The sequence below is a fragment of the Lonchura striata genome, chromosome 3 (assembly GCF_050655825.1).
Source record: "Lonchura striata isolate lonStrDom1 chromosome 3, ASM5065582v1, whole genome shotgun sequence".
NCBI classification, from domain to species: Eukaryota; Metazoa; Chordata; class Aves; order Passeriformes; family Estrildidae; genus Lonchura; species Lonchura striata.
In genome coordinates this window covers 85447693-85473772 of record NC_140705.1, presented here as the reverse complement: position 1 = coordinate 85473772, position 26080 = coordinate 85447693, and the positions used below count along the sequence as shown (strand labels likewise).

The window sequence follows — 26080 nt, the reverse complement described above, 5'->3', positions numbered from 1 at the left end:
GCTGTGGGTAGTGTTGGTGTTCAGTTGAGCAGGTCACCTCCTTGACAGTGAATTAAAAAGCTGACCTGCAAATTAGCTATTCATCTCTGCTGTTAAGAGCATCATATTCATTTATGCAATGCAAGGAGTTCTGGCAGGATCTTTACAGGTCACATACAAAGTAAAGCTAGGATTGACTGTTTTTGTTTCTGAAGGTATTTCAGGACAGAAACCAGAGGTCTGGAGGGGATAAAAGCACTGTACTTAACCTCTCCTCTGAAAAGACAAACCCAGCAAGTGCTCTTCTTAGACATACCCTCCCTTTCTGTTCACTTGCTTTTGGGAATATAATGTGAGCATTCAATGGACTAAGGGAATGACCCACTATCCTGAAAAGCTGAATCTCTGTGCATATGTGACTTAAGCATTTAGAGAATACATGTTCTCCTTTGAAATGTGCATATGCCCCAGAGTCTGGGCTACAGGTCTGCACTGACACAGCAATTTCCATGTTTCCCTTCCTGCTGTTTCCCTATGTTATTTTGGATTTTCACAAGGACCAAAGTATGCTGTCTTTAAAGTCTCTGTAGTTAGCAGTTCTCCCCAGCACCACAAATTTAACTCTGTATGTAAGGAATGCAGATTGCCTCTTCAAACAGGGTAAAGCTGCTGCATCTTTAATCTCATGTTACACAAATGCCCAGATCAAAATAAACATGTGTTTCCCCCTGTTACTTCTCTTTCAAATTAGAGCACTAGGGTCCAGCAACAAGGTTGGACCTTGGGGAACTTTAAAAGCCCCCATTTCTTTGGAGAGGGCCCTTGATTTTACAAACTACAGGATTCACACAGCAGCTGTTTAATTTCTAAAGTGTTAACTAAAATTTACTACAAATGCAATTTTATGCCAACACATTTATTGTTGTTGTTGTTGTTACTAAGGCAGCTATTCCATAGTTACTATTTTGGTTCCCATGACGACTGTACTGCTATCCGAGTTGGAGATGATAAAATGGGTATGTTGACAGACTCTGATTGACTGTTGATACCAGTTGGCAGAAGAAACGAAGGTTTTCCAATAGGTTAATATGTATATTTTCAGGGGAAAAAAAAAAAGGCATAAATGATTTTTTGGTGCAGTTATGTTTTACTAGCAGAAAAAAATTAAAGTTCATATTAAAAAAGCCCTGGCCGCCCAGAGTCTGGGGGAGGGAAGAAGAAAAGGAAGAAGGGAGGGGAAGGTGAGATGATAGCTGAATTTCCAGAGACCTCAGTACCTTGTTGTGTCTAGCCCACCAGAAAGGCAGAAGAATGGATTGAACTGAATAGAGCAGAAAACCCCAGAACACTGGACGATGGTCTCCTACCAATTTACTGGGATAGTGCCGAACATCAGCCTTTTATACATGAGGAAGTAAAAACCAGAATATAACAGGGATCTGAGTATTGGCTGGTAGCCACAGCAGTGGCTGGTGTAAGGGATTGTGGAAATAGCAAGAGAAAGGAAACAAATCTTGGGTGGGAGGCTGAAGATAAGCCACTGTGGGATGGTGACACTTGCTATGTGACCTCTTTTTGGTTGCACTGCCACTATGGACCAAGCTGGTCCTCACTACGCTGGTCTCTTGCAGAGATGCAGACAACAGGCAAATGTGTTGAGGGAGTCTTTTGTGTCTGGAAGCTGTGGTGAAGAAATCTTGTTTTCTGATGTACACAATTGTTTAGGGAGCCCTGAAGAGGGTTGCAGAGGACAGCTGCAGTCCCCAGGTAGATAGGAACAGTCCTATAGTGGAGACCATTTTGGCATTCTCAAAAGGCTCTCCAGGCACAATTTTATTGCACTTAGACATTGCTGTGACTGAAATTACTGTTCAGTAATTCAGGAATTGCCTGGATTGTGGCATTTCCCCCTTTTTTCCTCTTGAGTATGATTATGGAAAGGTACTTATTCCCACATCAGAGTGGCCAAGCACATGAGGGGGACCTGGGCTCTAAACTGAGCCATAAGAAAGGAGGCAAAGCATGCCCTGTGAGATGTGACTTGCATAAGGAACTTGTCACCCACTTCATGCTTACAACTAGCTGGTCTTCATGAGGACTAGGGTGCCTCATGAGGACTAGGTGCACCCAGAGAGCCTGCCTCTGAGCTGCAGCACACACAGGGCACTAGCAATTATTTGGGTTATGAAAGAGCCCAGGTCCTCACAGCAACATCAATGGTGGCTGATGACAAGGTCAGGGTCATCACATTAACAGTCAAATGGGAAAGGATGGAAGGATGGTGAGGGGAAGGAGGTGAAAAAGGTTGTCGTCTCCCTGAAAAACATCTTTCCATGAGTACAGTGCCTGGTGCAGCTAAGTTTTTTGCTCTTGCTCAACATTCCTCTGTTCATTAAAAAACAGTTGGGAAAACGGCAGTCTCTTCATGCCTGTTCTTTTTGCTTCCTGTGTATGGTAACACAGGCTGCTGCTGATCTATCACTCAGAAAACTTGCTCAATGTTGATGGCAGTGTTCACAGGCATTTGTCAGAGTTTGGAAATTACTATTCCAACATGCATTCACTGCCTGGACTCCTTGTTCCTTACAATCCTTGATTATTGTTTGTTGAAAAGGATGGATAAATATAATTATTCATAAATAATACAGCCAAGATAAAAACAGCCCTCCCAGCTAGCCGGATAATGCCCCTGCCTACGGATGGGTCCAGGGGTCAAGTGGACTGTTCCATCTCACCCCCAAAAGATGTATGGTTCACCCTGCACCTGTACCCTCCCCTAAAACATCAAGTGCCTGTAACCCCATTGGCCCGAGCCTTGTTCCAACCCACCTTGAAGCCCTCTGAAAAGGGGTCTCCGAGGGGCCAGACCTCCTCTTGGAACTTCCTCCCCTCTCTTGGAACTTCCCCTCCTCTTAGAACTCCCCCTCTCCTAGAGCATCTTTTGTCTCTCCCCTCCCTCACCTCCTTAAGTCTCTCCATGTGCTGCATCTGGCAGCTTGAGGCAGGACCTTTCTGCATCCCCAATAAACCTCATACCCCAAGAGCAAACTTCAGAGATCTCTCGTCTCCATTCACCCAAACTGTCCTGGAGCAGCACAGCTCACTACAATTGTTCTGTTTTCTGGTTTTGGTAAATGCTACAGTGCTTTACTGTATGCCGTTTCCAATCTCCTCGTAACCTCCCTGCAATCTCCTTGGCAGTGACTGTAATTTACTGTGAATTAACCTAGTCACCAGGGAGCTCCTAATGGCCATTCTGCAGGTTCACAGATTATCCTAAGCAACTGATATTTAGTGAAGAAAGAAGGAAAACTTCTAAAAGATTTAGTACGTTAAAAGTCTATTACAGAGCTTGGGGCTTTTTTGTTTTTCCTTTCCAACCTCAGTGCTACTTGACTTTTCCTGCTTCAGGTAGAGGCCAGCCTAGGCACATAATGAATCCTTGTGGAGAAAGGAGCATGAAGGAAAAATGAAGGGAAATGTGTGCCATCACAGAGGAAAGATGCCAGTTCCTCTCTTGGACAATGGCAGCACAAAGGGGAGGTAATCTGTTGCCTGCTGAGGCTTCCCCGGCACAAAGATACCTTGTTGTTCTTTATCTTCGTCGTGTTACTTAACAGCAGGGCTGGTTTGTACAAACCCAGATTGCAGCAGATAAGAAAATGAAGCTCTGAATTATTCAGCAGAGGAGGGAGGAGAGGATGTGGCTGGGGTTACTGGATAAAGCTGTAGCCTCCAACAGAGCTTCCTGTCCCTTGGGTTTTATATCTAAATCTATTTGCTCTGCTTAAGCCCAGTTGTGGAGGAATTAAGACAATGATTTATTTACAAAGAGGCACCTTTGAAAGGAACTGCAGAAAAGGGGAGTAAAAAGAAAGTAATGAGATCTGCTGGCTCATTCTACCCCTGCTGGATTGGTTAGAGCTGGGTCTCTCCCAGCAGACATGTGCCCATACCAGAAACTCCTCGGGCAAGGTTAGCTGTGCTAACATGTCCCTCTGATGTTTCCCCTTCAGAAATTTGTGGCTCTGAACCTGCTGTCAAAGCCTCCTTAAATTCTTTTCTCTTGGATCTCCCAGTCCTGCCAACCCCTGTTTTGGGAGCTCCTCTAGTTCAGGGAAAGCACTTGGTGCTCATCCCTTGGTTTAGTTATGCTGGAGAGAATTTGTTCAGTACCTCTTGGAGTTGAGTTAGGCAGCAGCAAAGATGGTGTTTGGATATTGCTTGCCCAAGAAGGGACCCTTTCATCTCATGTATGTCTCTTCTGTGCTTTGCAGAGAGAGGTGGCAATGTAGAATAGACTGGGGGTTTCTGCCCTTTGCTTCACTCTCTTTGCTCCCCAGCCATTGAAGGAAAATCACTGTTGTGGTGCTGAACCACAGTGCTCTCTACAATAGCTCCACACAGTAGCTGCACCAGCTCTCATGCTTTCTCTGAGGGTTGCTGCTCTACATGTCTTCCCAAAGAGTAAGCACAACTTCTTCCATCTCTACAGCTGTTAGACAGCGCACTGATTTTAGGTGTCCTGGTCCCCTGGAGAAGCCTCTCCTGTTCTTAGAACTGGGACCATCATTTACAAGCCCCATATGTCCATGGCAGACAAAGCTTTAAATTATTTTCTTCACTGCTGCTATTTTATGTGGGATAGCTTGGACTGGCTGGATTGCTTCTACTATAACTACACCCATGTAGGGAGGAACAGAGACATTCAGAGACAACAGAAACCTACTGCTTCTGTGCCTGCTGGTAGGGTGTAATTACATCATAAGTTTCCTTTACTCAGAAACCTGACTTAAGAAATTTCTGCTCTCGTAACACATTTTGCAGTTGTCCTGACACTGATGATTATAGGGCTGTGTTCTGTGTTTTGATACGAAGATCGAAGTTAGCTTCACCAGTCCTTTTCTGGAAGTCTTATTTTAAACCTGTGTCTTTTTGTTTGTTGCTGAACATGCCACATTGTGCAACTCCCACTTGAATGTCCTTTCTTCTGAAAGGACATTCTTCTGTGCTTTGATGCTTCATCAGATGCTAGATGCTGGGCTGGCAACCCTGTTCAGAAATGCTGCACCAGGGAAAGAAAGGGAGGATCCTGATAGCCCATTCCTCAGCTGTGCTTTCCTCAGCTTGTGCACAAAGTTTATCAGTCATGTCAGGCTACCACCTTATCCACCCTCCCCAGCTGTATGATGACTGACATAACAGAGACTTGACCAAGAAACCCAACTATGGAAATTTGAGGCTTTTTGCCAGGCAACCATAATGCTCATGCAGCTTAGGATGTACTCTTAGGGACATGGTTAAACATTACTTTTACACTCATTCATTGCTTTTGGATTCTCAATGGGCCCTTGAAGTAGGAGGATCAGTCACACCTTCCTGGCATGCAATGCTCTTATTCCACTGCACTTGTTTACCTCCAGGACCAGCTGCCCTTCCCTTCTCAGCACAGTGAGGCATTCCTGAACCCAGTTTTGTTGAAGTCCCTTTAGGATCAGAGACACTTACAGTGTCTGAAACTCTTGTTATTACAGAGGCAGACCCCAGCAAACCCTGATATTCCTCACACTTCCTCCAGTTCAAAGTTTACTGTACAGCCTCCAAACTCCTGTGCAAGGAAACTGCTCTCAGCACCATCATCCATCTCCTTTTTGACATTGAAAGTCAGGCCAGGGCTTAATGGGTTGAAACACAACTCCTGCTCTCCAGCATCAGCTCTTCAGGGCCTGTCAGAGCCCTCAATCTACACATTGGAAAAGCATTGGCTTTCACTGCTTTTCTTCTCCCTCGTCAGACACAAATTAATGACCTTCAAGCAGTGCAGTGATACTCCTTGAGCCCACTACTCAGCTGAGCCACTTTGTTTGCTCTCAGCTGCAGAGCGCATGGGATACAAACATTTTCAAATTTCCTTGGTGGGAGGGGGGTATCACATTTGCCAGAGGCAGGGCTCTGAGCTCTCTCACCACACCCCTGCTGAATTACCCTGTTGATTAATAGTACAACTTGCAGTCCTCTTGCTTCTCATAAACAGGAGCTCAAGCCCCTGCCATTTAACAGGGGCGTGGGATATGCGGAAAGCTGAAATGTCACCACATCACAGCACTCATTAATCATAAAGCTGCTCTAACAACAACAAAAAAAGATATGAAAAGGAAATAAGAAAAAGGAATCAGAAATATCAAGGAGCCAATTTAACTGAGGCAAAGACATTCGTAGCAGCTGCTTTTTAACTTTACCTACATCTCAATTAGACAGAGCTGGAGTTCTCTTTGTTTCTGCTTTTGAAAAGTCTAAAACTCTGCAGGTTTGATCAATGGCAAGGGACAGAGAGGAAATTAGCAGGAGACGAAAGGGCTGAGTTTCCCTAAAAGCTGTCATGATAATTTATGGCCCTGGCTGATAAAACTTTTAACTAGTCAAATATGAGCTAGGAAATCGCAAAAGCAAAACGAGCCTTGGAGGAACAATGCCAGCCAGGTAGGTGCTTCTGGGAAGCACCACCTGGGATGAACAGTTTCTTTCCTGGGAGCTTGGGAAAACTGCTCTTGACTCATGCTCATCTCTTGGCTTGCTGTGAATAAGCCTTGCTCTGGAGGAGCTAGTGGCTACGATTTTTTCTTGGTCGGGTCTGATTCAACTGGTTGACAGCAATCTCTCTGCTTGAGATACGTTGGCCAAGGTGGCTGGAGGGTGGTATGACCAGTGTCAGCAAGGAAAAGTTACGGGAAGAAGACAAGCATGTGATGTCCCTCAGGGCTCTGCTTCTGACCTGTCCTACAAAGCAAGCAGCACCAGTATGTGTCAGTGCCCCACTGTGGAAAACTTAACTGCCGTGGAAAATGGCTCTGGTGTTTTGCTGTGTCTGTGCTTGCAGGAAACAGCCACTTTCTGCTATATGAATCCATAAAACAGTTAGCAAGTCCTGGATGAACTGTACAGCTAGTGATATCTTTAATCCCTGGCAAATGCCACAGCATTTCTTCCTAGGACAGAGTACCAGCATCCTGGAAACATTCTAACCCACTCAATTAATTTAGCTGTTTTCAGACTTTCTGGCTGGGAAATGTGCAGTGATTTCATGCTGCTGTACTGACCTCTGTCTTTGATGGTGATGAGCAATGCATATTTGCAGAATGAGAAGACCACCAATTGGACACCTGCTTTCTCTATGGGGAGCCTCAAGCCAACCTGTCCTTTTGTTTTGAAGCAGAAATCCTTGAGAGGAGTGAGTTAATGTCTGTTACACACCCCTGACATTCATGTAATCCTGTACCCCAAATGCTGTGTCACATAATGACAGTGTTAACTCCATGGTGCAAAGCACTGGCTAGTGTGTTCGCACTTTACTCCTATTTTTCACGTATCCGAGACTTCAGACAAAGCCTCTTTTTTGCCTGAAGGCTGCCTTCTGCAAACTTAATGACTTTTCACCTTTGCTATGTTGGGAAAATCCCTTCTTCCTTCTTTTCTCTTTCAGCATCCCGGAATCCTGTACCTGTCTTTTTCATGATACTCCAAGGAGAGAGGCAGTCAGGTTTCAGAGTCCCATAGGGAACTAGAAGGGCAGAAGGTACCACAGGCAGAGCAAGGAAGAAGGGTCAGAGAGGTTGTCCTTCTTCCAGTCCTCAAAGCAGCTCTGTGGGGGCCTTGAGACATGCCAACATTCATCCACCGGCCTGGCCCAGGTCCCAGGGTTCTGCTCAGCACTATTTTTTCAAGTTAGAAATTTTCTCTGGAGTTCAGTGAGGTTTCAAGGGATGGGACATGTTTCCCCTCCTCTCTCCATACCAATTTCTTTGGAAGATGAATGCACAAAGTGACTTGGGAACCTTTGTGGATCTTGATCATAAAACCAAAATGCCTCCTAGCTGTGCTGGCCTACCCATCAGCAGTAAGAGGAGAGACTGCACAGACACCCTGATAGAAAAAGATGGGCTTTGTGGAGGCTGAGAGTTGTTGTCTGACACTTGACCTCTGCACTGCCTTCTCCTTCTCCTCCAAGCCCAGGAGTCACAGGTTTGCACCCACAGCCGTAGTGGAGGTGGTCAGAGGGGAGTGCTGCCTGTGGCAGCAGCTACCTGCATGTAAGCTGTGTATACACCAAACCCACACTCCTCCCAGTCTTAAGAGTGGAGGTGATTAGCCTTGCTACCTGTGGCAGTTTCCAGGGGTTAAAAAAGTACAACTATTCCACTGCTCACAATCCTGTCCATCTTCCAGCATGTTCTCTTTTCAGTTGGAAAAACACCAGCGTCTCTCACCAAATTATCCAACATTTGAGCCAACATTTGATCCAACGCAGTTAATACATAAATCCCAGTGTGACTGGCAGCTACAGATGGGTGAACCAAGAAATTGCTTGACATATTTGCTCACACTGCATATGAAACTGCTTATCTTGTACAGGAAGGATTACTCTAAATTATCAGTAATCCACTGGATCTTGGTGGTAGTTGAAACAAATTTGAAAAAATTTGCCAAAACTCCATGCGTGTATATATATATAGATTTATACATTCACATACACACTGTGTCACTGAAGGTGTCACCTGCATGGTGCCTATTTCTCTCACAAGCCTGGACTCACATTAATTCACCCATGTGTGAACAGCTTGAGCACTCTCATCCCTGAGGGCTATCCACAGCCATAAGCTGGTAGAGGGTTATTTCTCAAACATGCCTATCAAGCTCACATTTGCCATCCTGACCTCTTACTTCCTTCCCTTTTTGACCATGGAATTTCTCCTTCTCTCCCCCTTTCCAGGTGCCTTGCTCAAAGACTTGGACCAGTGCTGTTCTGTGCTGTAGGGGAACACTTTGGACCTGATTCTCATTTACACTACAGCAGGTTTTACAGCACTATGGCAGTGGAAAGAAACCATGAGATGAATATAGATCACTCCAATTTAAAGCTCCTTTATGTTATAAGGGAACACCATGAAAATGGAAATTGGGTCCCCTATTTTTAAAGCCTGTCGGCAGGTGCCTATAAAATGAAAAAAGATACTTCCATTGCCTGGGCAATGGGAAATTACATCCTTCTCTGCATTCCTCTTGGTTGTGCTCTGGGCCAAGTAAGGAGCAGGGCGCCCCAGAAGAGACCTCTGAGTGACAAATTGCAGGCCAAGCCTGGCTATTACGTACCTGTCAGAGGATGGGATCCATGTGTAGGAGGATGTTAGTGGGCTCATTCTCAATACAAAAGGCAGATGTAGTAGTCATGATTTGCATCCAGCATCTGGTCTCTGTCCCATGTGGACAAGGCCAGGCCAGGGAAAATGCTGATTTACTGCTACTGTTGATCTCATCTTGGCTTTTCTGATCGCCCCCATCACCACTTCCCATCTCTGCTGACTAACACATGGTGCCAGTGGCCATGGCTACCCAGAAGTGAGGCATCTCCACTGAGCCATTCCCTCACTGGCAGCAATCCCCAGAGACCAGTGCACTGATGCTCTGCAGTGGTGGCGAGGATGCTGGAGCTGGCTCTGCTTTGCAGAACAGACTCCCTCCATTTTGCCTTGCTGTCCTTACTCTGAAACAGGACTTCTGCTGTCCCTGCTTGCTCATTGGCCTTTCCTGACTGTCCTCTGGATTAATTAACACAGGTACTGGAATGAACCTAGTCAGCAGCTGGGGCTTCCTGACTACCTTGTTGCTCCCCATAGGAACTTGATGTCACCTACAAGTACTGCTTCCCTCTTGGGCAAATGGAGATTTATTTTGTTCTTCATGTCTCTGGTAGTGGAAAGTCTGGGTTTGGAGGCTGATTTCCTGTAGCTCCTCAGCTGACGGCTTAGGGCAAACTGCAGGGGGAAGGACTGCATTCATCTTATTCTAGCACTGGTCCCAGCAGCTGGTGTGGGTCTGCGTATGTGAGGCTGACTGAGGGACTGGTGGGCAATTCATGCAGTCCATAAACAGAGGGAGCTGACAGAAAATGTGGCAGGTGAACAGAAATGCAAGGGATGGAAAACTGCTAACGCAAACAAAGTCAAAAATCTGTTTCCTAAAGATGTGGGTGCCATCATGGGCGAGGAGCAAGGCGAGGTAATTTAAACTGTTCAGTGACATTGCTGTGTTTTCACTTCAGGGAAGGAAAAATGAGCTTTCCAGTGCAGAGAACTCTATGAAACCCCTCCAGTATGCAGGAAGGTGGTGAAGCAAGGCAGATAACAGCTGGAAATATGAGAGGAGATCAACTATGTGGTAATGCCATGATATTGTTAGATGGCTTGCTTTTACCTGCAATATTATACTCTACCCTGGAGATCTGTCCACAAAAGGTGTAGGAGAAGTAAAAGGAACTGGAGTTCAAGTAGAAAAAGAGTGGAAAATACAGGATGTCCTTATCAAACACAGGAGATAAATAACAAAAATGTGGTAGACCAGAGTAAAACAATAGATGGGTTAGACAAAGTGTACTGAAGGCTCATAATTATTTTCTTTGTCAGAGATGATTCATTATATTGAAAAGCTGCTCAAAAAAAGCTAGGAAATTATTTTTGTGTGATACATAGCTTTAGGTCTGTAGGAGCTCCTTGCTGTCAAAAATTAATGTGTCCAAAAAACAGAATGGGAAAAAAAAAAAAAAAGCATGAATATGTGCTATGGAAATACTTTTAATTCTCTGGATTTGCTCCTTCCCAGTTGGATTCAGGACTCTGTATACACCGACTGTGCAAGCAGAAGGTGTCTCCCAGTCATGCTGATCTGCAGCCACAGGTCCAATCACTTTTGCAACTCCAAGGTCATCCCTCTATCGTTAACGAGGTAGTTACTCATCACCTAGGATATAACTGGCAGGCAGCACAAAGCAGGATGTGGCCTGGGTAATGTAATATTTATTCCACAGGCTTTCAGCTTCTGCAGCCCTTGTGGGGGCTACTGTAGGTGAATTTGGTGCCCTTTATGTTATGCTGAGGCTATCAAGAATCCGCTCAAGTGATGTAGCCAAGTTTATTGAAAAATCATTGGAGGAAATCAGCTTGCAGGTTGTCTTTAAAGGCAGATGAGCCTCATTCCCCTTCTCCCTCTGTGCTGTTGAAAATGGGAACTGGCAATGCCAGAGGCTGGGGCAAGGATACATTTCCCAGTCCAGCTGCTGACTCACAGGCAAATCTGTCCTCCTGCCTCCCCCCAGGCTCACTGTCTGTGGAGCAGAGAGCAGTGAGCAGTGAGCACAGTTCCCCAGGTGAAAGAAAGCTATCGAGCTGTGGTGCTCATGTCCCTGATTCTGGGAGAGCAGGCAGGGGGCAGCTGGCCAGTAAACTTGCTGAGAGACCCTTTGAAGTGGCCCAGCCCAGCAGCCTCATGGGTTGCAGGCTGAAGTCTTTACAGCCCTTGGCTGGAGATAAGGGTCGCCAAATTACTGTAACAGCCAGGACTGGGGTCAAGTGCAGTGCCTCAAAAACCTCTGCAGATTTTTCTGGGAATAGGTGCATGGGCACAGCTGCCAGGTCCCCCGCAAAGCCATGGGTGGTAGAGCAGTTTGAGCTGGGGTTCACATCCATAGCCAGGGTCTGACTTTCCAGCCCTGAGCTAGGGAGGAACCTCCCTGGCCAAAGACAGTGGCTGTGGCTCTCCCCTGCTCCTGCAGCAGCCTAACAACATTGTTCAGAGCTGCTCCTGATGTTCCCCCATCAGCACCGAAGGGGTGAGTGGGGCTGTTGGGGTGCAGCTCTCGTCTGAGGGATCGAGGCAAGCAGCCAGGAGGCTTATAGTGTGCTGTGCCTGACCTGACTAGTGTTACTGCGGAGCGTGGGCAGCTGTTGTTCCATCACCTGGGCAGCTCCAGCTTGGTGGCTCATTAGCAGGTAGGATATTTTAGCAACTGTCAAAGAACTGGAGAAGCACCTTGTTGGGTGAATGGATGAAAACATTTTAACTCCCACAAAAGAGGGAGAGGTGGTGATTAGCTGTGAAATGACAATATGAAATGTCACAGGCACAGACAGTAAGCACAACTGTTTGTTATTATATTAACAGCTTTAATTTTCTGCCTTTAAACACCAGTTTCCTGTCAGTGCAATTAGATTGTGTCTGTTGTTTAATTTAGATCAATATACTCCTGCGTTTGGAGTTTTCCTTGCATGTCCTCTGTGAGGCAAGAAGCAGACTAACCAGCAGGAGCATCTTTTCTTATGTCCTTGAGGTGAAAGCCAGTTTGTGAAGAGGGTATTTAGGTGATGCATGTCCCCACGGAAGGTGAGTGTAACCTGCAGTGATTTATGAAATTTCCACAGATCGGAGTGGGGAAGAGATGATGGCATAGGAACACCTTGAAGAGGCAGGCAGTACAAACAGCACATAGTAATATTTTTAGTGAATTATCTTGTAGACGGCAGAAAATAATGTGAGGAACAGGGGGAGCGGAGCAGACTCTTATGCCAGATATTATTGAAGGCCTGATTCTGATTGTGGTTACACCACTTAAAGTCTGAAGTTTCTCAGATGATGTTAATGCTGCCTTGATACCTGTAAAAGTGAGATCAGTATTGGGCTAGATGCTAAATGCCAGAAAACAGTGCATTTAGTAATGGGATTTCACTGATTTTTCCTGTTTGAACAAGTACCAATATTTTTACCTGCTAGGCAAGAGGAAGGGAGGCCCAAGAGAGTACAGAGATTCCCGCTAATTTCAACCTGGATTTTCTCAATGTCAAGGATTTTTCAGTGTCATTTGAACCTGATGCCACATCCCTGTCTCTTCCTGTAGATACCCTTTGTGTTCACCAGCAGGATGATACGCAGCTTTCACTGACATTTGTGCCTTGGTGAGTGCTTGTGAGAGAGTGACACTAAAACAGAGACTCCTGTGCATTTTCCCCTCTCTCAGCCTTGGCCCAGGACTTCTGTATGTAATTTTTCTGTGCATTACATAGGGTATTTTCCTCCTGCATGGACTAATGCAGTATGAGTCAAGGAGCTTTATTTTGAGTAGCTAGTCATTTTCATTTGCTTTGTTGCTCTTACAGCACTGATCTCTGCAAGATTTTCCCTCATTCCACTGATACTCCTGGAGCATCAAGTTTTTTCTGTCAGCTCAAATGTTTTACTTTGGTTTCTCATCTACTTCAGTCTGGCCTCCAGAAACTATGTTGCTCCATCCTCATCTCCTGGACAGGGAGGAAGCTTACTGCTGTGGGGAGGCTGGCCTCCAAGCTACCTGTGTCCAACCCAGCCTGCTGTTCCTATCATGGAGAGAGAGATAGATCTCAGAGGATGGGCTGTTTCCCCTCCTTCCTGAAATAGGCTTCCAGGCATAACAGGAAATGGTGTCCTTTCAGTTTTGCATCTTCAAGAAGTCCAACATGGGAATAACTGAACAAGGGATCCCAGTCCTGAATGGGTGAGAGCAGGTGATCCACTAACCTTGACAGGAAACATGAGGAACACTGCTGCAGCACCATACCCAGCACACACCACATACTGAGGGGATGCCAGAAAGATTTTGCCTGCCATGGAGATGTGGAAAAATGGCAGTGCTGGGTCCAGCACCCACCCAGCAACTCCAGGCAAATGTGGCAAGGAGTACAAGCAGGAGCCCCAGCACTTTAGCCTGGGTACCAAAACCTGTCTGTTGGACTTAAGATGAAAGCCTGGGGTCCCTGGAAATGCATCATGCATTACAGAACACAGGAGCTGTCATGTTAGATTAAACAAATGGTTCGTCTGTCTCAGAACTAGACTGCCTGGCAGTGGTCAGTAGCACAAATTCAGCCTGCAGAAATGGCCAAAATAAAGCACTGGGCCAGGATCCAGAGCTGGGCAGGGATCTGATTTTCAGTTTCTGAATATTTGTTTGATATTCTGATATCATATATACCATCTAAAAAGCTCTTCCTTATTCCCTTCTCTAGGATCTACCGTTCCTCCTCCATTTTGCTGTGACATCAGCAATTATAAGAAAATCACGACACCCAAAGGCTGCATCAGAAGAAAGAGCCAAGTAGCTGATAACTCTTTCTGCTTACAGAGTGGTGTTTGGTCCCAGCTTTTACCTGATACGTGGCAGAACTTTCCTTACTATCCAGTTTAGACTCTTCTTCCTTTAACACATGATATCATAGGTAAAAGATTTCCCTGGATATCTAGGTATCCCTCCTGTCTACCCTGAATCTCTGGCTGGACAGTAATTCTTACAAGGAGCTGCTCTCAGCATTTCTTCAATGGTGGGCTCCTCCCTTCCCTTTCAAAGTTAACGAAGTACTTGAGCCTGCACCTGTTAATTTCCATCAGGAGCATAACCCTTTCCACTTTACAGGATGGAGCATAAACATTACAAATTAAATCTCCAATGGGTAAAGAAGGAACAATCACTTTCTTATTTTTTTTTAAAGGTACTTTGGGGCTTTTATCAGCAAAGCATTGTGTCCATTAAGAAACAAATTAAATAATTCTGCAGGCAAGCTAAGTACTGTTCCCATTCCAGAATTAATACTGCCTCTTTCCACCAGGAATGTTTAAGGGTCCCTCCCCCATGCCATGGGATTATAGCTGCTTTTAGTTCATAGATGGAGGATTAATCAGTGGAGCTCCTTTGCAGAGCTCCTGAAATAGAAATCACAAATCAGGGAGACTGGCAAGGAGTCTGGGAAGTGACAAATGTGAAATTATGTTGCACTTTTGTTTGGCATCTGTGCAGGCAAGAAGACTGTGGTGACTTAGAGGTTCTTACCTGATGTGGGATGACTCTGGTTGCTTTGGAAGGATACCTAGGGTTTGGGACATGGAAAAGCAGGGTGGCTGCAAACTCCAGTATCCAAACAAGAAGTTTTGAGACTTGTCAGAACCATGTGTAGGAGAAGATAGTGAGAGGCAGTAATTGAAACCAACACATTGTTCTCTGCCATCAGGAGTAGAGATCCTGATTCATGCTGGTGGAGCACCAGAAGCTGTAAGTTCCCCATTCTTTTGGGACTTTCTTGACAGAGTATCCCAAATCAGACTCTTCTAGATTCCTTTCCCTCAAACCCACAGATGCTGACTCTCAGTCTGTCCCACTAAGTTCAAGACCAGAGCGTAAGGTGGTCTGCCTTGTTAGTATCACCTGCTTATGCCTGAACACATTTTAATTTGTCAGAAAGATTTCAATATTTGATCCCCAGTTTATCCCCTTGTGATGTTGCAGCTGTTTGCATGTGATACAGGTGTGCAGATAAGGAAAAATTAATACAGTCAATTTTCATGTAAACAGTACCATCATAAGTCCCTTTATGCCAGTTAAAGTGTGATTGTGGAGGAGGAGGGAATACTACTTTAATTACATTGGCTTTGAAGCTAATATCATTAAGTCAGAATGAAAAATTATGCACAGACTATTCCTAAGGGTTTAAATTTAAACAATTCCTATTGAAGAGAAATTCCAATAGAGAAAATCATTGACAGAATGGTGTAAAGGGATAAACCTTTTCTCAGCTTCACACTCAGTACATTTTGCCCAACTAAAACTGTTGTAAGTGGCTGTGTTGTGAAGCTGAACTCTGATAGCTTAGCTGATGGGACAACTTGACAGAGCCTGTCTTGGACATTTATTTTGATTCCCCTGGGATATTACTTAGAGAAGGATGAGGTGAAAGCCTGACCCCTAATAGAAAAGATGCACTAGTACAAAGATGCACTAGTACAAAGATGCCTGAAGTTGCTGATTTGGACTCATGATACTGTCAAGAAAGTCAAACAAATGCTGATCTTGATCTTTTCCTGACCATGTTTTGGGCCCCAGCATTTGTTCTATTAGAACATCAGAGGACTTTTTCATTACCTGTTGGGTTTCCCCACAAACTTCTTAGAATCATAGTATGATTGTGGTTGGAAGGGACCTTAAAGATTATCTAGTTCCAACATCCCCTGCCATGGGCAGGGACACCTCCCACAAGACCAGTTTGCTCAAAGTCCACCCAGCCTGGCCTTGAACACTGCCAGTGATGAAACATCCAGAACTTGTTCCACTGCTTCACCAACTTATGAACTTCTCTCAGAAAATCCAATAATGAAAATTTTCCAAAATTATTCTCAGTCCTCAGGATTTTTTCACTGCAAAGAAGAAAAAAGAAAATTGGTAGGAATTGCCCTTAGTTTCTAACAGTCTAACCTGCTTATGTCAATAGATGCATTAATATAACTTGTCTGGGGCAAGAAGGTGTGTTTGAAACATCTCCCTTCCCCTGGAGATGGTTTAGGCACAGAGCCAAAACACCTCAATATGTGTGCTGATGTGGCTGGGTACGATTCCACCCTGCAGATGTCTCACCTAGCCTTTACTGCCAAGGAACTGGAGGCATTGTGATGTGCCATGTCAGCTGCATGACACACGTGCCCATGCTGGGTCACAATGGGAGGCTGCAGCAGTCCCTATCACCCTCCTTTCCCTGCAAATGACAGTGGACTCTAGCTAGCAATGTCCATCTTTGCATGGGGCCTGCCTCTTCCTTCTCCCCAGAACCTCCCCTTTTAAGAGCAGGTATGAGACAGAGGCACACCTGACCCTTCCCCAACAGAGACTGTCTAGCACAAAACTCATGGCACAAATACAAATGTTTTATTATTTTCCATGGGCTGACCCTCTTTAAGGCAACTGAGAGTTTTTTTTAAACTGTGCACAGTCAGGCCCGTAACTTCAGCACATCACTTCAGGGAGACCTGAGTGCACCATGCCCCAGAGCTGCCTTGCTTTTGACCATGTTCTCCTTGCTGTGAGAGATACTTTCCTGCAAGAGGAGCTTCAAAAAACACTTTCCCCTATCTCTGAAGCAGTCAGATATAGGGACACGAGGGGAGAGCTTTCTTTCTAGCCTATATGTGAAGATATTAAGCAGGGCCTGGTCCCCTGCTGCCTGACCCACATGACTGTCTTCTTAGACTTTTTCAATCTGTTAGACAGCTGCCATCCAACTCAGACCCTAAATATTTATCTTACTTCTGAGGTGTCATCCTCAAAGCAATCTGTCTTACTGACATGAGCACAAGGGAAAACAGCCCCACACTGACATCAGACACCAAACTCTCACACCCCAGCAAGCCAGAATCAGCATTTGTTGCTTTTCGTCTTTGCAGCTGGGGACTTGGAGAAAGGTGTGAGAAGTGAAAGAGTGGCAGGGGAGCAGTGCTGGAGCTCAGCTCAGGTGGCTGCTGTCTGGAGCTGCTTTTATTTAGGAGCCCTGAAGTACAGTTTTCACTACTTCTTGCCCTCTGTAGTGTGGGAATGTCCACCTGCCTTTGTAAATAGCTGAAAGAACAGTAAATATTTTTATTTGCTTTTTGTGCTGTCTAAGAATAGGAAAAAAATCCAGATGGTTGTTCACTTCTTAAGAGGGTGTTGGGGAAGGGCCCCTGTGGAAGTCAAACATAGAAAACATGAATTTCTATATGAGAAACTGAGCTCAAACATCAGATTGTACAGACAAGAGGTGGCTTATATGGTATGGAAGAGAGGTAGAGGGGCAAAGGAGGTGAAGGCTGTCTCATACAGAACACTAAGACCCCCATTATCTCCAGATAAGCACCTGACACTGTGTGCAGAGAAGGAAATGATCACACAGAGAGGATAAGGGGGCACCTCTGAAAGACACAGCTGATTTGAGAGCATGGGTAGTGTCCACCCTAATGGCTGGCACTGCCCAGAGGTGAATAGCCACAGAGCATGTTGCCTTTGTACAGAAGAGACATGAAGCTGGGGACTGCCCAGAAATTTTCAGAACACTCCCCAGACTTCATCACAGAACTACAGCCTCCAAACTAGCCTGACCATTTTGAATATTGAATTTCAGATGAAGGCTTAGTAATGCTTCTCATTTCTGACTCTACTTCCTGATAAGTTTATGTTGCCTCCTCTTCTTCCTGCATTCCTTCCCCACATCCCTCTTTGCAGTGTTGGGAGTGAGCTACTGTAGGTGGAGAGCTTCTGAGAGCTCCTTGGTGTTGCCATTCCTACCTACTGAAGGAGAGAGGAATATCCCAAGAGAGAATTATTTCTGAGGCCATAAGAAGCAGCATGTCCTCGCTGGCTCCCACCCACAGCAATGAAGCATGCCTGGGAGCACAAGACATGTTTATTATCCACTATATGCACCATCTGGGAGATTTGTTCATGCCAAAACAAAAAGTAGAGTCAGGCCCAAGAGAATGGGAGCTGTGATCTATGGATGCATGCTCAGTGTCTGGAATTAAAGGATTCTTGTCCTCAGCAACTCTGAGCAAAGACTTCAAAGTAGAGAAAGGTGAGGTACTAAAGCAGCCACCCTCCACAGCAACTGGTTTCAGTCTGGTTGACCCTGCAGGGAGTTTAAGAAGTCTCCAATCCAAATGTGCCAGGACAAAGGACCTGGGTTGGCTTGACCCTTGACTGGAGTGGACTAGTTGTTGTAAAAAGACTATTTTAATTTTTATAATGCTATAAATGTACATGATGCAATGTTATTTAAAAACGTGGTTCAAATTTGACAGTTTGAAGCAAAAGTTTCCAGGAACAGACCCCTGTTGTCCAAGTGCTGATCCTCAAGGCTCAGAGCGAATATGGCATGGGCTGTACTTGACAGCTTCTCAGGAGAGAAGGTTACACTTCTTAAATAATACCTGTGATTTTTAAAAGAGCATTTGTTTGAAGACCAGCTGTACTGTGAATTAAAGCTAGAAAGAAGCAACATAGCAGTCACAGTCTTGTGAAAGCAGTGCAGGCAAATACAGTGTTTAACAAGGCTACAGATCCATGTTCTGGCTTGGTGGTTCTCTCCTGGAGGTGTGAGAAGCCCAGGGACCTAGCAACCTCCACAGTCTTACATAGCCTTGGCTAGATAAAGAGACCTCATCAGCTCATTTTTCAACTGGTTTTTTTCACATTTCAAGATCACTGAAGACTATATTAAATAGTACAATCCCCTGGTACTAAAACTTACTGTATCTCACTAATGGTGTTTAACCATAATGAAAATTGGTCATTTGTTCCTCTTGATTTTCTTTTGCTTTGCAGTTTTGCTCTAGTTTATGATGTTTCTTTGCCTCTAGCTACTTAATTTATGCAATTCTGTCTTAAGAAAGACTTTGTCAAAAGTTCTGTAGGAATCCAGTAGCCTGTAGCAACCAGTTCTCCATTGCCTTTTTATCCAAAGTCCAATTAAACAATGAAACATGATTTTTCTGTGTCAAAAATTTGCTTGTTAGACCTTAACGTATCTCAGTCAGTGGCACTATAATTATGTTTTAAATTTTCATTACAAAACTCGTTTATCAGAGTAAGATGTATTGATTTGCATGGAATGAGTAATCCTAATGTTTCTGAAAATTGTAGACTTGGTGTTTGCTGTCTTTCAGCTAACTAATTTTATTGAGAGATTATGTATTTTCCTCCAAAATTTCTTTCTTAGGTGTCTTCAGATTTTTTTAACCTGGGCCATCAGAGAGTGGTGATTTACAGCTCTTTAATGTAGTGCATTTATTCTAACATTTTTTCTTTTGACACATCAGTTCCTGACAGTGCCTCATCTTTGCATGCAGGTTGTTAGACTAACATATAATTAAGCTTGTTCAGCACTTCCATCATAAGGTCTTACTTTTCAATATGTAAGACCACTTCTGGGCAAAGATTTTTCATGGTTACTCAGTCTTCCTTTTTGGGATACATATATTTGTTACATCCAAAATTGTGTTTTCAAGAATGAAGCCAGAAAATAATTATGCCTTTGTGCACATTAAGAAATAAAGGTGACCTCTTCCTTTAAAAGTTCTGTGTCCAGCATGCTGTGGAAATAAGACTTGAATCTGAGCACTTGGGTAGCCTCTGAGTCAGCAATGCACCCTTTGTCTCTCTATGAACCTGCCCTAAATGTGGTCCTCCAAAAACTACAATTTGTACACGCCTACTGGGAAATACTTGGATTGTAGTGGCATCATTTCCCCAAGAGTTCTTCTGTCCTGGGCATGTTTGATGCCTCAGGGTATGTAGAATTTGCTGTTCAAGGTCTGTAGCCATGTGGAGCTGCTGGGGCAGCAGATTTTCCCAGGAGCCTAGTGAGGTTTGGAACTTCACCTGGGTCAGAGCAAGAGGGAGAGAGAGAAACCAGGCTGGGATCTGGAGAAGGGTGAAAGACTGAGACACGAGCAAAGGGCCTGGAAAATTATCTGGTTGAGGGAAGTAGGATCAAGAGGTCAGACTGGGACTGAGAATACAGAGGCTGAGACTGTGTCTAGGGGCCTGTGTGATCTCCCCCTCCTGGCTACCAATGTGGCATTCGACTTTGCACAGCTTTGCAGGCTCTATTTATGTTTACAGCCAGTGGCATTCCTAAGGAACATTTTGACTGACCTATATTAAGTGCCTGCTTAGGATGAATCATGCCCCAGGACCGCTGTGTTTGCTCTGCCTTGACGACAAAAGGCTCGCCAGATGATGAGCTCAGAGGGACACCTCTGCATCTGATCAGATGGGGTCTGGGCTTGCAGCCTGCAGGAGGGACATCAGCTGCTGAGCCGTCCAGGAGATTTAAACCTTCCCAGGCTGATGAGAACTGCAGATCTGCCTGTATTGCAGAGCCCTGGTCCCAGGCTGGCACGAAATCCCTCTTCAGGGTGTCTCACAGTCCAACCCCTGAAGCCCCTGGATGCAGTGCTGACCCTTTGGTCCTTTCCCTGGGGTTGCTGGGGGCAGGAGGGGTAAGGGTTGTACAGGAAGCCAACCCTCAGGGGCCAAATTGTGTGGGTGAGAAGATAATGGTGGGACCCTACAGAGACAGCAACAATCCTTGGAAAGAAGCTGAAGAGGATGGAGGGGAGCCCAGACAAATGTGGCAGGATATCTTGGGGGCACTGATAGGAAAGGGCAGCAAGTCTTGGTGTTGCGCCTGTGGATGAGCTCTGGACTGGAACACCAGCAAGGGAGGGGAACATGACTGGGGGCACAGGGACCAAGAAAGCAGAAAGGGGCACGGGGCATGAGGAGCCTAACCATGAAAGCAGCAGAGAGAAAGGAAATATTGAAATGCTGTTTATTAAGTTTGTGCTGCCTACCTTGTGCAGTGAATGAAACAGAGCCCTGCGGGGAAAACACTGTGTAGCCACATAGTTAATGCATAAAGGAACAAACTAATGGTTGCCTGAAGATCCCTGCCTTTTCCTAATTTTTCAGTGTTTGACTTTGTACTGTCATTTTAATAAGTTTTGTTGTGTGTCAGATGTACATACTCTGCTATGTTTCTGAAATGAGTGATGTGCATCCTCATTTTCACCCTGTTGCATCTCACAATGTTTCTCTGTTTAATGCTTGGTCCAAAAATCAACTTACCCCTCAGCCTTTTCCTGATTTCCTACTAGCAGGTATGAGCTTGAAGGAACATACAGAACCTCAATGCTGCTGCCTAAAGGCAGGAACATTGTCCACTGAATTTCACTGTCATTTAATGCCTTATCCTGGATGCAAATGCTCACATGGTTTACAGAGCACACACTAGAGCAATAAAAAACAGGCAAGAAAATCAAAGACATGTATCTGTTCTGTTTTTGTATTACTGGTTGTGTTTAATCAGTACGCTTAAAGTGCCTCTAGAATACATTAGAGTTGTTTTGATGGCAAATTTAACTGTCAAACTATTGCCCGCCTCACTGGGATTCCTTCCCATCTTCAAATCCATATATTCCATGTCTCACTTCACTAATAGGAGAAGGGTGACGTGTGCTGCCAGCCTAGCAAGAGCAAAGCCTGAGGAGTTTGGAATCATTCCTGGATTGTTCAATATCACCCAGGAGACAAGGCTCATGCCTGTGCAACGAACATCGCCAGGTTAACGCAGAAGGACTGACACTGACCTATTATTTTATTCCTTGGCAGATCTCTCTGAATCACACAGCACAGAGGATCACCTAGTCATTTGAGAATTAGCAGCCATGATACCAGGCCTGGGTGACCAGAAATGGAGATAAGAGGCTGTTGATATCTAGTCTTCCCTTCATGCACACAGAAAGCCTGTGATGAATGTTTTAGATTCAGTAACCGTGGCTCAGGGGCCACCATTTTGAGGGAAGCTCCAAGGCTAGGGCTGAACCCTCAGTCTAGCTTTTACTTGCTGCATAAATACCACAGGCCAATAAAAACATAACACAGCAATTCATTAAAAACTTCCCATGAAAGAAATGTTCTTAAAAAACAAGGAAAAATCCTTTTTTGGAACTTGCAACAAAAATGTTAGTCTGTTAGTACACAAAATTCAGAGTAAACCTGACTAGAAACTGAAGTAAAAGCCAGACGTCTGTTTCCATTGTCCATCAGAGAATAATGCCAAGGAACAAGGAAACAGCAGAATGTGAAAAGCAAATTGGATTGTAAAAAGCCTTACAACGATAAGCTTTTGAGGGATCCTCTATAAATCTGAGTATGCAATCTTTAGCATGCCAGCATCCATTCAGGTTAATTAGACTGGAGTCCTGTGCACAAGCTGTGTGAATAACCTAAAATCACAACAAATGAGTAAGTGGCACATGCATGCCATAAGAGAAAAAATACAAATGTGAGTGCAATGGGGCTGGTAGGGTTTGCACCTTCACAGAAAATAAGGATGACACCTGTATGCAGCAGTCACTTGATTGTGAAGGAAATGTTTCTCACATGCACAGCACTTTTAGGAGTCCCAGAGACCAGCTTTTCAGGCTGTACTGGTCACTTTTTGCCTTTATTATTGACAGATGCATTAGGAATTGAAAAGGAGGACTGTTCTGCCTGGGTAAAACATATCTGAGTGGCAGGGAGAGCCTGTCTATGGCAATGCAGAAAGGAGGGTGTAATGCAATGCCTCTCTGAGTGCCAGAGGGAGCTGAGCAGTGGGGACTGGATAGCAGGTCTTGAGGACTGCCGGGCTGCCCAGAGATCTGAGGTGGCAGACTGGGTCTAACACAGGAGAGGGGGAAGCCACATAACCCAAGGATCTTCAAAAGCAATTGTATTTTGGTTAGCAATGAAGAAAGGAATACCATTTAAAGAAGTTACTGCCTTCTTACAATAAATGGAGTTTTAATCATCATGGAAGTAAGGTGGACAGAAGGACTGGATAGCTCAAGGAAATGGTCTGAACTGAGTCAAACTCAGCAATGATTAAAAGCTGCTACCACTTACAACAGTTCAGGGGATATTTGAGATGAGCTGATAGATTTCACACCACAGGCATTCACATCTTTGCAGCACCACCTAATTGGCTCCCATGTTGGCAGTCTCAGCAGTGATGCCATAGTTTAAAGGGGTTGTGGGAAGTAAATCCACTGCTCTGGGTGGGGAACAACCTGGGGTGCTCTAGCAAAACAGGGGATGGAAGCATAGATAAGCTTGTCATGCCAGTGGCTTTTTTTTTTATTGCTTTGAGGAGAAATAAAAGCTCCCAGCAATTTCAGCCATCAGCCCAGTACTGCTCAGAGAACTGAGATCTTTCCAATAAAGCAAACCAACAGCAAGGCAAGAATTTGTAGCTCTGCTCCTCTAATTGCAAGGCTCTTCCCCAGCCCCATTAATTTCCTGTGAAACTGAGAAGTTTAGTCAGCATTAAATCTGGGAATGTTGCCTTCCACTGGGGCTCTCTGTTACACAGCAGACAGGCTTACATTTTTGTTGTGACAAATATTTTATTTACATGGATACAATATATACATTGCAAAAGAACATTGAGGATAAAGTATTTGTCTGTTTCAGTGGGGAGACACGTTTCGTATACAGATGGCTGGAGTAAATCTGGCCTTACAATTAAAATCTGTTTAGAGTTTGTAGTGAAGTGACTGATGGATTTGGCTCAGTGCTCTATCAATCCTCCCTCCCCATGTCTCTCTGTAGAACAACATTGATGGCAGGTCATAAATAGCCATTTGTACAAAGTGCAGGAACTCTTTAAGTATCATTTTATAGCTAGCATATATATTCCAAGTGACTGGCAAAATGCAAAATGCTTGGGGTCTTTAAGTAGTAAAGGCAAAAGACTATGGGTGGACAGTAATATCTTTCTATTTGTACCAAGGGTGCCTATTTGAACCTTATATTTGTGCCCAATATAGGAATGGAGATGTTGTTAATATTCTGGTAAGTTCTTTATTTGCTGCACACACAAAAGTCAGGTCCTTTTCTAAAGAGAGAGAGGCACTAAACAGTGTTTTCCTGTCCACATTGATGCCTGTCTAATTAAATGATTGTTAAATCTCCCCAGCACTTCAGATTAGTGCAGATTTTCACCTTGCTTTTTGTCCTATATTCTTGCATAATTTTAGTGAACACCACTAAACAGCCACTTTTTTCTTCTCCACAAGTTTTTAATCTCAAGGCTGCAGGAAAATCAGGCTCTGTTGGAAGGTTCTACCAATTATGAATTATTTCAGTGGTGCTTAACACTGTGATGGAAGGGTCCAGTTGATCATCCAACAATGTTAAAACTAAAGGCTGTATAAAAATGTAAAATACTAAGGTAAGAGGTCTCTGTTGTAACAGTGGCCACATGTTATGGATGATGGGGTAGCAGAGGCATGAAGCAGAGCTGTGATGTAGCCCCTTGTCTCACCAAGCAGAGGAGCATCTTGAGCAGCTTTGAGCAGAGAGATGGCCTGGGCTCTTCCCTTGCTGCAGCAGGAGTGCTGTGTGTCCTCACAGGTGCCCCTCGAACTTGTTCCTAAAGGCAATCTTAGCCAAGAAGGCACCTTGCCAGTGTCCCCATAGCATGGCAACTTCAAGCACATGACCACGGGTTACTGCTGTGCTACAAATGGGTGTTAGCAGTGCATGTGTCTCCCCTGGTGGGACACAAGCCAGGTTCCTGAGCTGCACATCTTCTGTCCTGCTGTACAGAGACCATGGAGAATGCCCTCAGCTGTCAGAGAGGAGCCTGCAACAGAGGAGGTCGAGCGCTGTGAAAACCTCTCCTTCCAGGGTTCACTATGCAGAAGCTATGCTCACATGGGTAGGAACTGTCCTTGCGCTCACCTGAGATGTAAACCAAGAGTAAACTTCTGGTGATCAGAGCCTGAACAACAAGGTAAGGAACTTTTCAAAAGTACCTATGAAGGAAGAGGGCTGTGGGTACCAGCAGCTTCTGTTGCCAGCATGATAGAGGAAAGGAGAGCTTCAGAAGGAGGTTGTGGTTGGATCTCATGGCTTTGGTGAGGCAATGGTCTTCTGTAGAACACCTCCTCACTCACTAACTCCTCCATGCTTCTGCATGGAAACTTATGGGTTCAGCTCACAAGCTCAGTGCTTTCAGTCACGTTGTCCCTGCATTTGCCCCAAAAGCCAACAGTGACCTTAACCGCTTCCCCCTTGGGTAACTACTGAGGGGAGAGAAAACTTCAGGGAAGTTATGAAGATTTCATGTTTTGTAAAGTAGTAATGATATTCCAACCACTTGTAGTTAAGAGACAGATATTAAAAAATACTAAATTAAAAAGAGGGGGTGCATCCTTTTTCTGTAGGAAAAGGAGTCCTGCCATTTATTAATTTTCTGTGACAGTGAGTAGCATTTTCTTTGAGGCAGAGAGAGCAATTTTCCTCCCTGATCTGTTATGGCCTGACAAAGCAGCAAACCTTAGCTGAAGAATAAATAAGGAATTATTTTTTTGTTCTTGGTTCAATTAATTCCTGGCTTGGAATCTCAGTGCAGAAATCAGGCTATTTTCAAATGTCCATTGTAGTAAAATGGTGTCAGGCAGAGCCATTCCTGGCAGTGCCTGATGCCTGAGAATTAGGAGGGAACCACTATATTTGGAAATAGACAGAATCCTGTTATGGCACTGCAAAATACATTCCTCTTACAACAGGATGCAGAAAACTCCAACAGTCAAAAGCCTAGGAAACCTGATGCCAGGAAAACCCATCTGCTTTCCTAGGATACCAGTCCAAGGCATAATCATGGTTGAGGTTAAAAACATATCTACAGAAAGACATGAAAACTGAGTTTTAGGTCCTGTCACTTTTAATAATTTTAGCCAAGCTCAGCTGCTCAGAAACACCCTGAAATCTGTCTTCAAGAGATGCATCTCTTTTTAATTTGACTATTTTTATTTTAAGAGGATCACTCTTTTTGTTGTTAGATGAATAATTCAAACACAGGTGTGGGTGACCTCCTCCTTACACACTTTGTCACAGAGA

At 44.6% G+C, this 26080-nt stretch overlaps 1 long non-coding RNA gene across 1 annotated transcript; it reads left to right on the top strand.

The window, feature by feature from the left end:
• The first annotated feature begins 6472 nt into the window (after positions 1-6472).
• LOC110481717 (uncharacterized) lies at positions 6473-24778 on the top strand. The gene is made up of 3 exons (XR_002467293.3): positions 6473-12189; positions 12701-12758; positions 13845-24778. It is a non-coding gene; the product is annotated as an uncharacterized LOC110481717 (long non-coding RNA).
• The last annotated feature ends 1302 nt before the right edge of the window (positions 24779-26080 follow it).